Source organism: Lepidochelys kempii, chromosome 4 (assembly GCF_965140285.1).
Source record: "Lepidochelys kempii isolate rLepKem1 chromosome 4, rLepKem1.hap1, whole genome shotgun sequence".
NCBI classification, from domain to species: Eukaryota; Metazoa; Chordata; order Testudines; family Cheloniidae; genus Lepidochelys; species Lepidochelys kempii.
This window is the reverse complement of record NC_136383.1, coordinates 92,915,854-92,931,859: the sequence shown is the minus strand read 5'-3', so window position 1 is coordinate 92,931,859 and position 16,006 is coordinate 92,915,854. Positions and strand designations below refer to the sequence as shown.

The 16,006-nt window shown below is 40.8% G+C and overlaps 1 pseudogene; it reads left to right on the top strand.

Annotated features, from left to right (window-relative positions):
• The first annotated feature begins 4,127 nt into the window (after positions 1-4,127).
• On the top strand, positions 4,128-4,525 carry LOC140910002 (histone H2A.J-like; annotated as a pseudogene).
• The last annotated feature ends 11,481 nt before the right edge of the window (positions 4,526-16,006 follow it).

Below are 16,006 nucleotides of genomic sequence, written 5' to 3'. Positions count from 1 at the left end.
AAACCTTGTCTCTGATTACTTCCTCCTACTTACACTGTTGCAGAGGCATTGCAGCCAGGCTCAGGGTAGACTCCAAATTCACTGGTCCCTACTCCTCTCCTTGCCCACACACTGTGTATACGATGGAATTCCATGCTCAGTGGTACATCACACACAGCACAAGGGACCTACAGCTGCAGGAGACCTATAGCAGCTATTTTAGGTTGGGGTGGGTGGAGGAGGAACAGGAAACCTGGTGGAAAAAAGGAGTGACAATTCATAGGGCTAGAGTAGCAGGCCAAAAGCCAGAGAGAAGGTAGGTGCACTTTACAGACCCATTTCCCAATACCGGCTAAGTCCTAAGAAAGAACTCTTTAGTTCATGTTAATCTTCCTATCCTGACTACTTCTCCAGTCCCTAGTGTTGCTGTGATGGAGGCTGGGACAAATTCATTGCGATTGTCCTCCCATGCCACCATGGCAGTACAGAGACACCTTGAAAATGGATATACAGAAGCAGTGCTAGCCCATTGGGGGCCCACAAGTGGGGATATTTGTGGGGTACCCCATACACAACACTACAATTGGGGGCTGCTCAGGACCTTAAGCAACTGCTTATGTCTACCACAAGCTCTGTGGATATAGGATTTTTGGGAGAGGCCTCTAGGAAAGTTGTTTCCAGCTCTTTATGCCACATTTTGCAAGAATCATAGACACCGAGTGAGTAAGCAAGGATGGAAGACACCTGACAGCTATGAAGATTTTTCCTCATTCATATGTAAGGAAGGTCACATGAATCTGAATTTTCTATCAACATCCATGCCTTCAAATAGCTGCTATGTGATTTTTTTTGTATTGATTGTCTCAAAGTTACTACATTTTTGCTCGTGTTGCAGTTGATTCTATGTGATCAGTGAAAGTTGAAACTGCTGCTTGCCACGGATGTCCATTCAGGAAACATTCTCTTGTAATACAGCAAAGTCCAGAGGCTTGAATTTTTGTATCAGGGAAGTGTGTGTCAATCCTGACCTGAGGCCTGTGGTATTCTCCCCAGAGAATATGGTTCTCAGACATCCCTTGCAACAGTGCCTGAGCCTCATGTGGTAAAGACCACCCTGGCAGTTCAGCTCAGTTCATTTTATAGAAGGGAATTACCCATAATCCTTCACTGATAAAGATTGAAAAAAAATTCAAGAACAGAATGGCCACCTACTCCTAGACTACATTTCCCAGAATACCACAAAGGGGATAATCTTCTCTATCTCACAGCATGTAATAAGGAGGAAATCATTAATGTGTGAGGTGCTCAGATAATGTAGTAACAAGTATCAAAAAAAGAGTCAATAAATAGGGTGACAAATGGTGGTTTTATAATCTAAAAGATGACTAATTATTTAATGGCATCTATTACGGTAGCTTCCAGAGGTCCCACAATTGGGGATTTTATGGTGCTGGGCACTGTATAAACATAGAGGGAGACATGGTCCCTGATCAGAAGAGTTTACAATCTAAGATGACTAAAATCTATAGATATTCACCTAAAACCACCAGTTATTTTCACACAGATCACCAAATATCAATAGTACAATAACCAGCGATCTAAAGAAAGGCTCTATTTTCCATTGCCAGGACTTTCACACATCCAGTCCCCATAACTGAGGTTTATCATTAATCATTTAGCATTAACCCTCAGTTAGTAAGTGTACTGATGTTAATATGAGAAGGGTTCCAAATACAGGCCAAGGGAAAAGTTATTGTTTAACCTAATGCATAACCTCTTTGAAGCTCCTCGTGTAACAGCCACCTTTCATTCATGAAGAGTGCTAGAGCAATGAAACAGATAATGGAAACAGGAGAGGCCTTTGCCCAAAACAAAGCCACGTGCAAGGCTGGAGTAGGAGTTAGGCCATGCAGCCCATGAATGTTCTGTGATCTGATAAACTCAGGAGTGGGAGATTGATTGGATTGGAGCAGTGTGAGAGAAGCAGCAAGAAACACCACAGAAGCCAAAAGAAAGCCAAGACCTAACACAACAAACACTGTGAGCACGGCTCTGAGAAGAATCCAAGAGAGAGCAAACAGTTTGGGCCAAGTACTGTCTGAAAGAGGCTTGGAACGGTAGGCACAGAAATGTTCTTGTTCGATTCCTGCTGTGGTCATTTATACATTTTTTGTAAACAAACAGGATTGAATCAAAGAAATACCTGCCTCCATCATCAGTTTCTCCTCCTAATGCGAGCAACTCGCAGGATCCCACATGCTGACTACCACTAAGGTCAAAAGGAGCAACAATAGCCAAAGGCAGCCTGCCAGACCAGATGTCACTGAACAGTGAACTGTGCAATACAAAACAATTAGATATTTTCCGACTCCAGTTATTGCCCTTACTTTACAAATTATTTCTCCTAGGTTTAGGGTTTTTTCTCACTGCAAATATTTCCTTTGCTATTCTATTCTGTTGTATTTGAGTTCTTCACCCTGTATCCATCACCCTGGTATCAAGTTACCTTCCACTGGTACTTCAAGTGATGTGACTGGCATTGTTCATATCTGCTCTTCCCCTCTCTGTTCCTCATTCCAACGGCAAAATTAGGAAGTAGGAGAGTGCTACATTGCAGAGCTGAGTTAATAGCTGAAGATATAAAAAAGTTGCCAGTAAAAAGAAAAAAAAAAGTCAGTTAAGATTAGAGTTCCACATCATTCTCTTTTACCTTTGTACACACCATCAAGTTGATCCCTCTGGTTGAATTAAACGAGAGCTGACTATGTTTTTTACTGACTCTCTTGAATTGGGCCTGGGTTGTCAGACAGGAATTGCTGATGTGGTGTGGGGGGGCTGAACAGAGAGAAGCAGGCAGTCTACAGCAGACAGACTTCTGCTGGCTTGACAGGGGATGTTGTGCTAAGAAAACTGGCAGAAGAAGAGAGGGTTTATCGGCACCTCACTCACTTCCCCTCCAGACTAGGTGCACTGCCATGGATTTAGAAGGTGGTTCCTAGAAGAAGAGGCAGGGCCATGCCTCCATCCTACCCTCCTTATGCTATATCAGCAGGGCTACCCTATGAGGGCAGAATCAGCCGGCATTGGCACAAGATTGCAGCTGGAGACATTGAATGCAGCCAGCAGATGACTCTGCTGCGCAGCACTCTTTCAACCTGAATGCAGCAACCTGAGGCAGTGGCTGAAGTTGCTATCAGCCCACTGAGAAAATACCTGGCTGTCCATTGGCTGTGTTGGGCCTGACCAACAGTAAAAGCAGGTCTCTTATATGCATATCATACAAACCCATAGAACATTCAGGCTTCATGATTAAGCAGAAAAATTAAGAAACCCAGGGTTGCATTTGTAGCCTTAACTCTGCCCCCTTGTGCATAGACACTATAAGGTCAGATTTAATTATACTGTTCCTCAGATAAAGAAAATATAAGGAACTATACTGTATTGTCTACAGGATTAGACACACACTTTAGGTCCATAGCACCTTAGGAAGCCCAAAGGAGGGAGCCTTTCTCATGTGCCCTCCACAGCTGGCAATGCTCTCTTTTCTACAGCTGGCATTTTAGTATTTTAAATCTACTAGTGATGCAGCTCCGAGTCAAACTATTCCCTCTTATATTCACAAAGGGAATATATTCAAATCCTGTTTTTCTCTCTGTTCTGGTGACAATAAGCACTTTTGTACCTGCTTCAGACTTAATGAAATATCAAAAAGTATAGCCACTCTGACTAAAAAGGCTAATCCAATACATCAAGGCTATGGCTCATGAGCAGCAGCTGTTAAATTCTTGACAAACAGCTCCTTCAGCATTTGCATCGCTAGCATGGCTTCTTGCACAATTCCTAGTTTTTCTCTGATTTGAAAAGGTCATATCAAGCTATAAGTACTTATGCTTTTGTTCTCTCATCTGTGGATGGTTAGAGAGAGGAATCCTGAATTATTTGAGAGGTTTTTTTAAATGAATACATGCTATTTAGAAAAGGATAGAAATATTACATGGACACGGCTCTTCTTCTCTCATGCAACCCTACTGAGTCCAATGGGGCTGCATAGGTATATTGGACAGCAGAATTTGACTCTGTTTTCAGATGCTTTTTCTGTTTGTTTCTATTTCTGTGAATGGTGGTGGCTGTGGTGAAGAAGCGTTGCAATGTTGGGCCAAGGGATACAAGGCAGCAAAGTGTGGGCTAAGGCAAACTCTTGTTCATCTAGGGCTGACTTGCAGTTCACAGTGGGACGTGTGTTCATTGGCTTCTCTGGAAGGGTAATTATGCTGAGCAAGTTGGAGCTGGAGCCCCTGTTTGTATGACTGCCATCTTAGAATATCTGACTGCTGAGATTCTCGAGTTGGCTGGCAATGCTGGTCGGGATAACAAAAAAACCAGGATCATCCTCCGCCATCTGCAGCTCGCCGTCCGTAATGATGAGGAGCTCAACAAGCTACTGGAGAAAGTCACTATTGCTCAAAGGGGTGTTTGGCCCAACATCCAGGCTGTGCTGCTGCCTAAGAAAACTGAAAGTCATAAAGCCAAGAGCAAGTACAAGTGACCTAGAGGAAACGAAAGATCCGAATCTGTGCTTAAAATAATTTAAAAAAAATAAATAAATAGAGCATTGTTGGCACAGAGCTTCAGTTCTGGTAATGCTATCTTCTTGTAGTTAGTGCTATGTTTTCCCAAACACAGAAAGCCAAAGAAGTATCTCTCACACTAGATCTCTCTATCTAGGTGTAACATAGCACCTATTCCCAAGGCATAAGAGCATGACCAAGAATTCTGCAGGGTATGTGTGAGATATAGCTTGCTCATGCCTCACTCTTTCTTCCATCTACCAGCAATTGGGTTTTTTGTTGTTTGCTATAGGGGAAGGCTCAGCTGAAGAGCTTTGAAGGAACTCTGGTTCCTGGACGTCCTCATCTCTTCCAGATGTATATGCCAGTGTGACATTATCTAATAAAATATAACCTGTAGAACATTGTTGCTACCGCTGTTCTATAATTGCAATAAATCTTGTACAAAATGTGGCATGTAAGATGTCTGTGCAAAAGTTATGATTCGCTGAAAATGGATTATGCTATTTGTATGCATGTATCATTTTTGTATCTGAAGTTATAAGTATTGGTTCTATACCTGAATTTCTAATGTGTTTGCTTCTGGGAAACACCAACAAGGTGTTTAGCCAGCACATTGTGAAGGAACTATTCAAATACAACAGCTCATCAAGGAACACCCTCTTTCAGTATTGTTATCACTAGTAATATTTTAAGGTACCTTTGTGCTGTGTCCCACACTTCCTATTCATCCTTCAAAAACTACTGATCTTAAGGGGTTTCTATGTGTAACCCTTCTGCCAGGTGGAGTATCTTGAGGTTCCACCCAGCTCTCAGTGATTTCAGCTCTTAGTGAGGGAACCTCACTGCTAGTGCAGGCTGGGCAGTCTCTTTCTCAGAAACGCTGTTGGGCAGCAGGTATAAGGCTTAGCACTTAGACCTGGTTATCAGTGATTTCAGCTCTAGTGATCACTTAACTAACAAATTTCAGAGGAACAGCCGTGTTAGTCTGTATTCGCAAAAAGAAAAGGAGTACTTGTGGCACCTTAGAGACTAACCAATTTATTTGAGCATGAGCTTTCGTGAGCTACAGCTCATGAAGTGAGCTGTAGCTCACGAAAGCTCATGCTCAAATAAATTGGTTAGTCTCTAAGGTGCCACAAGTACTCCTTTTCTTTTAACTAACAAAATATTCCATTGAGCCTAATCAGCTCTGTCTTTAAACAGCAGAGAGGGGCAGATCAAATGGTGCCTGTAACTCACACAATTATGAACCAGAAGTTCAGGATTACAAGCCTTAGACTGGCTGTAAGAGATAAAGGACAGAGCCTCAGCAGGTTAACCTGGCCTCTCCCCATGTTTAATTAAGCTTCTGTTACAAATCTGCCTTCTTGCAGCATCACTTATTGCTAATGGAACAGTAAAGGATTGCTTATGGGGACAAAGAGCAGCATAGAAAGAAAAGTCAGACCCAAGGATAGCCGGCATTTTGTGTTCTCCTTTGCCAATAGATGCAAAGGACCTGTTGGGTTTGTAGGCAACAATTTTTGCTCCTCTGCATGGCCATAAATGCCTCCCTTTATGAGAACTATGAGGTAACAGCTTCACAAATCTATTTTTCCTTTGTAGTTCAAAGAGACAGTTACTGGAAGACAGTGTGGGGCAGAAAGGGGTGTTTTAAGTGGTTAAACACCAAGTAATTTTATCCCCCAAATTACTAACAATTTACAAACTAGAGCAACAAAAAATGACAAGCCAGACCTTTGTAATTCTCTCTCTCTCAAAGACAATTCAGGAATATAACTCCCACTATTTTAGTCACATGGAGTTCTTTTCATACCATAGGGAACACCACCATTAGAGGCTGGCAAGAGAGTCAGTTATTAACTATGACTATTTTCTTATTGAGAAAAGAAAACTGAGACAAACAACAGTCTGCAAACTATTGTTACTTCAATTCTAATCTTTTCTCTACATTTCTCTCTGGAGAGTTTGCAACAGAGATTATATCTTTGAGATTGGGTCTGACCTGGTGGAGACACTCTTCCCTAAGTGAATTAAGACCTAAGTATATAATTACCAAAATCAGTAGTGAGTTCTGTTTCCATGTATCATAGAAAAGTATGACAGCTTGTAGATAGGAAGGGGATTTTTTTTAAAATGAGAGATGAATCCTATTTATTTTCATGGATAACAAAGTTTAAGAAAATCTTTTAATTGCTTAAAAGAAGCCACTCAACAAGTAGTTTTAAAAATTTTCAATCCAATTTAAACCCCGTTGTTTTTCTGTTTACCAAATGTAGCTGTTGGCTACTCCCTGGGAAAGCATACCATGGTAGCTACTCTGTGCATCCCCTTCCCATGAGGGGATGCACAACTTTGCAGGCCCCTGCCCCTGTTATTCCCTTCTTGTGTGCCCCTTAAGCACTCCACAGCCTCTCTCATGACTAACAGCATCCCCCACCACCCCCGCCCTGCAGGACTGGTTAACAGCAAAGAAGTTCAGGCATTGCACAGATAGTCCCCAAAATAAGGTCCATAATAACAGACATTCACACTCAGCCCTGGTTCTTCTGCCACACACAAAGCTCTTCCATTGTCTCAGTTTGCTCCATCCAAAGCCACCAGCCCTTTCTGCCAGAAGCTCTAGCCCTGACTTCCTTCTCTTTTAGCATTCTGAGGGAGAGGGTTGCCTATATACCGCCCTCCTCCAGCGCTCACCCCACAATTGGCTGGAAGAGAGGAGCCCTGCCCCACCCTAAATTAAAGGGCTCCTGATCCCAGCCCTTAAAGGAAGGGTGTCCTGCAAGTTACTCCACATCCAACTCATAATTCCCCAGGGAATGCTTCCTCTCCTCCAGGACCACGCCATTTCCTGAACCTTTGATTATTCCAATTCCCCGGACAGGGATCTTCTGGCTCCCTTTACTCTTCAAGGGCTTGTATATCCCATTACAGAATCCATAGTCTAAACAATCTGGTATTTAACAGGAGAAGCTGTTAGATATTAACTTATAATAACACTTCAATGTCCCATTAAAATCACTAAAATTAAAATTTAAACCTAATTCCTTGGCAGTGCTTTTGTAAACTCCAACTCACTGATGCATTTTGAAGAACAACGCTATGCTGGAAGGTTGCTGCTTCTTTTTTCTTGCTGAGCTGAGATGAACAGGATGAGTTGAAATGAAAGTGCTGCCAAGCTGAAGGATGGAAACAGAGTGTTACTGCTTTCTTGCTCTGTTCAGAGAGCTTGATAGGCTGTTTCTTTCCTAGTTTCACTGGAGGAGGAAGACACTTCTTTTGGGTATAGCTGGATTTTAATATCAGCTGCTGTCACCCTTTTATTGGCTGATGATGATCAGATGATCCTGGTAACAGATGATCCTGGTAACAGCTCCATCTCATGAATATGTGATCTGCTAATGCATATACAAGAGAGTTGCAACTGGCTTTGTCTCTTGGCAGGAAATTCTCAGCGCATCTTCAAAGGGTAGAGGTTTTACTTTTATTTAGTCCATTTTCTGAGCTATCGCTTTAGTTCCATCAGGGTTTAATAAAAGTTGAAATTCCATTTCAAATAAATACATACACTCATATTTCCTATGTAAAGGTCTTTAGTCTCTCAAAATAGTCTAACAAATAATTCTTAAAAAGAGTCCCTTAAATTTAAACAACCAAAGAAGGCATTATCTCTTCTCAATCTTTGGAGAGGTTCTTTTAATCTTTCAGTTTGGTAAAAAGTTGCTTAATCATTGTCAGATTAATATCAGTTGGAGAATTAATTAGTTATTTGTTGTTCCTCAAATGGGCTCATACATTACTAACCAGTTATTAGCAACCAGTTAAGTGACCTTTCTATATGAAACATCTGACTATTCATATAACAAAGGCATCAGGAAATTGTTACATGAGGCTTATATTTAGATGCAAAATATTTGAAAATATACACTTTCAAAAGAAACCTATGCCATTTTAGGCATTTAAGGAGGTTTTCACCTTTAAGTGGAAACATGGATTAGAACAACAAAGGCCTTCTACAAAGCATTTCCCAACTATAAGTTATTTACTTAAGAGCTGAAGACTGAAGGCTTTAGAGTGTCTATAAAAGAAAATTTTCAATAACAATTTTTTCGTAGAATCTTTTTTGTGAGTTTCAAACCAAGAGATTTTTCCTTGCAAATGGGAGAGAGTAAAAGGCCCACTTTTATAAATTAATTTACTGCTTCTGATTCCACATAATAAGGATTACTTCTCTTTATGTTCTTTTATACAGTGTACCACTTATAGCTTTTACAACTTGTAATTAAAAGCTCCTATCAAATGTTCTGTACATTCACAATAACAAACACTTGTATACATCTTTCAAAACATAGCATAAGAACAGAGTATAGAATGTTAATGGAAAACAGAAGTTTCAAGACTGCATGTCAGAGACACTGAAAAAACACCAAGTGTAATCTCCCTTGATGCTGTGGCGCCTGTCTCATTGACAGAAAGCAGAGACCCTCCAGAAGTTTCCTTAACTAGCTTGACACGTTATATAATTAAACAAACAGCTAATATATTCTCCAAGCACCATGGGTATGAAAATTATTTTAAGTAAAGACAAAGGTAAGTTTGTAATAACCCAAACCCAAAGAATAAATAATATTAATAGCTATTTTACATCTGTAATGATGTTTACTCCCTACTTTACCCAATGAAGCAAGCAATTATATGCATAATGTATACCTGAGAAAATGATTTAAAAGGGGCATGTAGGACATGTAAATTATATAAACCAAAGTAATTTAGGGCATAAATATCTCATGTTACAATGGTAGTTAGAAATTAAGATAGTCTTTTGTACAATAAATCAATGTAATCAGGAGGCAGGGAGAAATATAAGTGAATCAGAGCTTAGTAGAGTTTTGTTATATATTACTGTAGATAAGATACACAAGCACACAGGCAAGATATTTGGTACAAGTGTCATATTTCTCTGAAAGATTCATTTTGTGTTGGTATTTTAGTCTGGGTCCAAGGTTGTTTTGAAGCCCATCTTTCCTCTAACTGTCCCCTGCTTTGATACTATATTCCCAAGGAAGCACATCCTCATATGATAAGATCTGTCTTCTACTTGTTTATTTTGGAAACAGAGATTAATTTGATAATTTCTGCTCTCTTCACTTCTGCCACCCCTATGTATCAGTGAAAATTGTGTAATGTACTGTAGTAATATTATCGTTACTTCCTATAGCTTACGATATTTGCATTGTTAGGACCTCATTTCAATCTCATACCAATGAGTTCTGACTCATTAATTTTCAACTTCCATGAATTTTCATTACGGGGAGAGCAGGAATCTGAAAATATTTGTTTGGCAGTTTCATACATACAGAATAATCATAAAATGCTTCACCGGTGATTAAAATCTATGGGTTTGACCTTCATCTTATTGAAACTGGTTTTATACTCATGTAAATCCACAGCACTCTCTCCGAGTTTACCCTGCTGTAAGTGACAGCTAAATCAGGCCCTATACCTACAAGTGCAAGTAAACAACATGGGTTATATCAATATATCACACAATTGCCTTCAGTAGATATGGACCACAGAAGTGAAAAGTAGTACGATGGCTAAATTATGGGGGGAAATGACTGGCCAGAAGGGTGACTGGGAAGATGGGTGAGATTTTCAAAAGTGCTTACAATAATTCAGAGCACAAATATTATTGACTTTTAACAGGACTTGTGCTTCTTAGTCACTTTTGAAAATCTCCCTTTTCTTTCACATACTATTTTAGAGAGGAGTTTTAACTAAATGCATATACCTGGGAAAGGCGATAGATAAGAGATCTTGGAGTTAAGTTGTACAGCTGACACTGAAAGTAAATGTTAGATGCAATTTGAAGAGGATTTGATGAAGTTTTGGTGAATTCAGGAGCGAAATAGCCAGTTAAATAAAATATTTGGGATGGGAGAGGGCGATAGGTCCTGGGACACACAGGGAAAGCTTTTGGACAATAATACTATGAAAAAGCCTAATATACAGATTGGTCCCATCATCTTGGACCCACAAAGATACTTAAATCCTATTTTTATGCTCCTCTGTGATCCACAAAATTCCCACTCAGCTGCTGCCGAACTCTGAAGGTATCTAAACTCGCTCAGCATCTACATTTCCACTGTAAAAGTTCTCTAGACTCATAAGTTTCTGTCTCTGGACACTGTCTCACACTCGGTGTCAAAGCACCCATCTCCTGCCTAAGCCCCAGAACAACCCACAAACAGGCACTGCTCAACCAATCTCATCAGTGGGCTAGATCCAGTAGGCACACTCAGAGACCAGCTACCAGATTAGGTCCCATTTAAACTCCAACCAGTAGCAGTGACCTTGTAATTTTTATCCCAATGGTTAGAACACTCACCCAGGATGTGGGAGACCAGGTTCAATGTCCCCCTCTACCTGGGATGGAAGAAGGTATTTAATTAGGGGTCTCCCATTTCTCAGTAGAATGCACTAATTGCTCAGCTATGGGATATCCTGATGTGAGGGTCCCTCTATCAGAGACAGGAATGTGGGTAATCAGACCTAGTGATTAGAGCAGGAGCCCAGCCTAGTAGTTAGAGCAGTAGTTAGGCAGCTAGGAATAGGAGTCCAGAGTCAGCACCAGAGCTAGAGTGAGAAGTCAGGAATCAGAGCCAATGGTCAGATGCCATAGACAAGGGTCAGAGCCAAAGTAAGAAGTCAGGAATCAGAGCCGAGGTTCAGAGACGGGTTATCTGGAATGAGGGAGAATGGGAACTAACACAATTATGAGCAAATGCCTTGAGCAACCTTTGTCCCATTGCTGATGCCGGTCTTAAGAGCAGGTCTGCTGATCCCTCGGCCAATCAGGTGGCCTGATCAGTCAAGTGATTCTGCTGCAAGCCAATAGTGATTCAGCTGCGAGTCCTCTCTCTCTTACTGGGGAGGTGGAGCTAGCTGTCCCAGGCTCAGTTGCAAGCCCTAATTCCTGAAACCCCACAATCTCTCCTGTTCAAGCTATTTCTCTTTGGACAAATAATTAGAGAGTCACTGGAGCCGGGGGACTGGACCCTGAGTCTCCCACCAACTAGGTTAGTGCCCTACCCACCTGACTTTACAGTCACTCACTCAATAGGGTAAGACACATAACTTGGAAGGCCTTGGAAGTGCAGATAAGTTGTGTGCTTTCGATGCAGTGTTGAAGGAAGAACCAGTGAGGGAAACAAAGAGAGAGCTGATGTGGTCAAAGCAAAGAGCCACGAAAGATGATCTTTGCAGCAGTATTCTGAATCACTGTAGGGATCCAAATCACACTAGGGAACAGGATGACTCCTCCCGTATGCAAGTAACTACGACAGATAAGAAAAAAAAAAGCCGCATGATCACTTCAGTTTGAGTGACACATGCTGGAGGTCTCATGCTGCCAATACTAAATCATCTTTGGAATGTCTAAACATAATAGATGACAATTTCCTAACTCAAAATCTGTTGCAGCCAACATGGGGGAATTCTGTATTAGACCCTGTCCTAACAGATAAAGAGGAACTGATCAGAGAACTAAGAGTTAACGATAACTTAGGTACAAGTGATCATGACTTGATCACATTTATAACGTGCTAACAGAATAAAGTCAAAACCAGCAATATATATATACCTATATAATATATATATATTAATAGAGCCAATTTCACAAAGCTGAAAACAACTATGAGCCAAAGCAGCTGAGAGGAAGAATTTAATCAGACAAATCTGAATGTTAATTAAGATAACCTTACTAGATGCCCAAAAAGCCACACTCAAGGAAGAAGGCTGTGCTGGTTAAAAAGCCAACCTAATTGAGAGGGGAAGTGAAGGCAGCTGTAAAACAATAAAACCAACAAAATACAACCAATGGAATAAAGGGGGAGTTGATAGTAATGAATATAAATCAGAAGTTAGGAATTATAGAAACTTGATAAGGAATACCAAGGGACAAAAGGAGAAATGTATGGTCATCAGAGATAAGGACAATAAGGAGTTTTAAAAAAATATGTTAGGAAAAAAAAGAATCTGGACAAGGGTATTTGTCCATCACTAGATGGAAATGGTAGAATTATCAATAATAATATAGAAAAGGCAGAAGTGTTCAAACAGAATCATAGAACTCTGCACTGAGAAAGGACTAAATACTATCTAGAATATCCCCTGACAGGCGTTTGTCTAACCTGTTCTTAAAAACCTCCAATGAGGAAAATTCCACAACCTTGCTAGGTAATTTGTTCCAATGTTTAACTACCCTGAGAGTGGAGAAGTTTTTCCTTAATGTCTAACCTAACTCTCCCTTGCTGCAAGTTAAGCCCATTACTTCTTGTTCTGTCCTCAGCGGATAAGGAGAACAATTTATCACCTTCCTCTTTATAACTACCTTTTACATACTTGAAGTCTGTTATGTCCTGGAGCCCTCAGTCTTCTCTTCTCCAGAACAAAAATCTTTCCTCACAGGTCACGTGTTCTAGACCTTTAATCCATTTTTGTTCTCCTCTGGACTTCCTCCAATTTGTCCAGATCTTTCCCAAAGTGTGGTGCCCAGAAACGGAGTACTCCCGTTGAGGCCTTATCATTGCTGATTGGAAGAATTACTTCTCATGCTTGCTTACAACACTCCTGCTTATACACCCCAGGAATGACGTTTGCTTTTTTTTTTTTTTGCAACAGTATTACATTATTGACTCATATTTAGTTTGTGATCCACTATAACCCCCAAATCCTTTTCTGCTGTACTCCTTCCTAGGCAGAAATTTCTCACTTTGTATTTGTGCAATTGATTATTTCTTCCTAAGTTTAGAACTTTGCATTTGTCCATATTGAATTTCATCCTATCTATTTCAGACCATTTCTCTAGTTTGCCAAGATCATTTTGAATTCTAATCCTGCTCTCCAAAGTGCTTGCAACCCCTCCCAGCTTGGCATCATGCACAGACTTTGTAAATGTTCTCTTTATGCCATTATCCAAATCATTTATGAAGATATTGAATAGACCCAGAACCAATCCAGCAGGACCCCACTCAATATGCCTTTCCAGCTTGACTGTGAACAATTGATAACTACTTTTTGAGTATAGTTTTCCAACCAGTTGTGCACCCACCTTTCAAGTAGATTCATCTAGGTTATATTTCCCTAGTTTACTTCTGAGAAGGTCATGGAAGACAATGTGAAAAGCCTTAATAAAGTCAAGATATATCACATCAATTGCTGCCCCACTATCCACAATGCTTGTTACCCCATCAAAGAAGGATATTATGTTGATTTGACATGATGTGTTCTTGTCAAATTCATGTTGATGGTCACTTATCACCTTATCTTCTATGTGTTTACAAATTGATTGTTTGATTATTTGCTCCATTATCTTTCTGAGTACTGAAATTAATCTTTCTGGTCTATAATTTTCTACATTGCCCTTATTCCCCTTTTTATAGATAGGTACTTAATTTGCCCTATTCCACTCCTCTATTATCTCTCCTGTCCTATATAATTTCTCTAAGGTAAACGCTAATGGCTCAGAGATCTCTTCAGCCAGTTCCTTAAATATTCTAGGATGTATTTTGTCAGGTTCTGCTGACTTGAAGACATCTAACATGCCTGTCTTTCCCTCATCATTCAGTAATGGGCTTATTCTTTCATTGGTATTTCTCTTGCTTCCAATATATTTGTAAAATGTTTTATTTTTACCTTTTATGTCCCTGTTCTGCATTTGTATTCTGTTCTGTATTTGGGGGGGGAAGATGATATAGTCACATCAAATGGTGATAATAACACTCTTTCCATCCACTAGTACCTCTGGAGGATGTTAAACAGGTGCTACTAAAGTTAAACATTTTAAAATCAGCAGGACAAGGGTTTGGCTGAGGAGCTGGCTGCACCGTGAATGTTGATTCTCAAAAAGTCTTGGAACACTGAGGCAGTTCCAGAAGACTGGAAGAAAACTAATTTCGTGCTATTTTTTTAAAACGGGTAAATGGGATGAGCTGAGTAATTATAGGTCTATCAGTCTCACATCGATCCCAGGCAAGATAATGGAGCAGCTGATACAGGACTTGATTAATAAAGAACTCCAAGTGAGTGTGTCAGGGGGCCGGCTGGATGCTCCTGGCTGATAATACCACCTAATGGTGATGCTCTGGGATATAACACCCAACAGTGGGCTTCACCTAGTGGCAATAGAATCATAGAATATTAGGGTTGGAAGAGACCTCAAGAGGTAATCTAGTCCAACCCCCTGCTCAAAGAAGGACCAACCCCAAGTAAATCATCCCAGCCAGGGATTTGTCAAGCCGGGCCTTAAAAACCTCTAAGGATGGAGATTCCACCACCTCCCTAGGTAACCCATTCCAGTGCTTCACCACCCTCCTAGTGAAATAGTTTTTCCATACCTAGACTTCCCCCACTGCAACTTGAGACCATTGTTCCTTGTTCTGTCATCTGCCACCACTGAGAACAGCGTAGGTCCATCCCCTTTGGAACCCCCCTTCAAGTAGTTGAAGGCTGTTATCAAATCACCCTCATCCTTCTCTTCCGCAGACTAAATAAGCGAAGTTTCCTCACCCTCTTCTTGTAAGTCATGTGCCCTAGTCCCCTAGCACAGGGGTAGTATCGTCCAGTGGCAAGAATGAGGAGGGTAGGGGAACCTAGGCCCCAGGTTAGAATGTGGAGTAGAATGTGATGGAGTATCCATCACATTCTAACCCAACCACGGCCCTTCAAAACAAGGTACCCTGACACAGGATTCAGGTCCCAATGCCCCCCAAATGTATTCCCTGGGTCACTTTCTACCCTCATCCCAGTCCCTGCAGCGTTGTCTCTGGTGTGGGACATGGGGTCCCTCTAATGTTCCCTCTGCTCAGTCTCCTGCAACTCCTCCACTGGCAACAAGAAGTCATCCCCTTTGGTCTCTGCAGGCAACTGGCCTCCCATGATGCAGCTAAGAGGCTCAATCCTGGCAGCATGGAGTTCCACCAGTTTCCTGGCAAGAGGCTGCTGCACTCAACTGCTCTCCTTTTCAGTCAGCCCAGACTGAGCTGAGTTGTTCCTTTTTGAACGCTTCCTCAACAGGGAGTGTGCCCGACAAGGGTGAGGGGGTGTGGTCTCTTGGACCCAGAGCAGTTTGTCCATCCTCATCTCTCCAGTGCAGGGTTGGTACACTCCTTCATGTAATTAATGCAAATCAACATATGTGTATGAAAAACAGATCCTGTCAAATTAACTTGCTTTTTTTATAAGGTTACAAGTTTGGATGATAAAAGTAATAGTGTTGATGTAATAGACTTATCTAGAATTTTATATTATTCTAGTTTTTTAAATCAAAATGTGCTGCAACCATTTTGATTAAAAAAGTAGACTATAAAATTAACATGGATTAAATGTATTAAAACTGGCTAACTGATAGGTCTCAAAATGTAATTATAAAGAGGAAATTGTCACTGAGCAAGCTG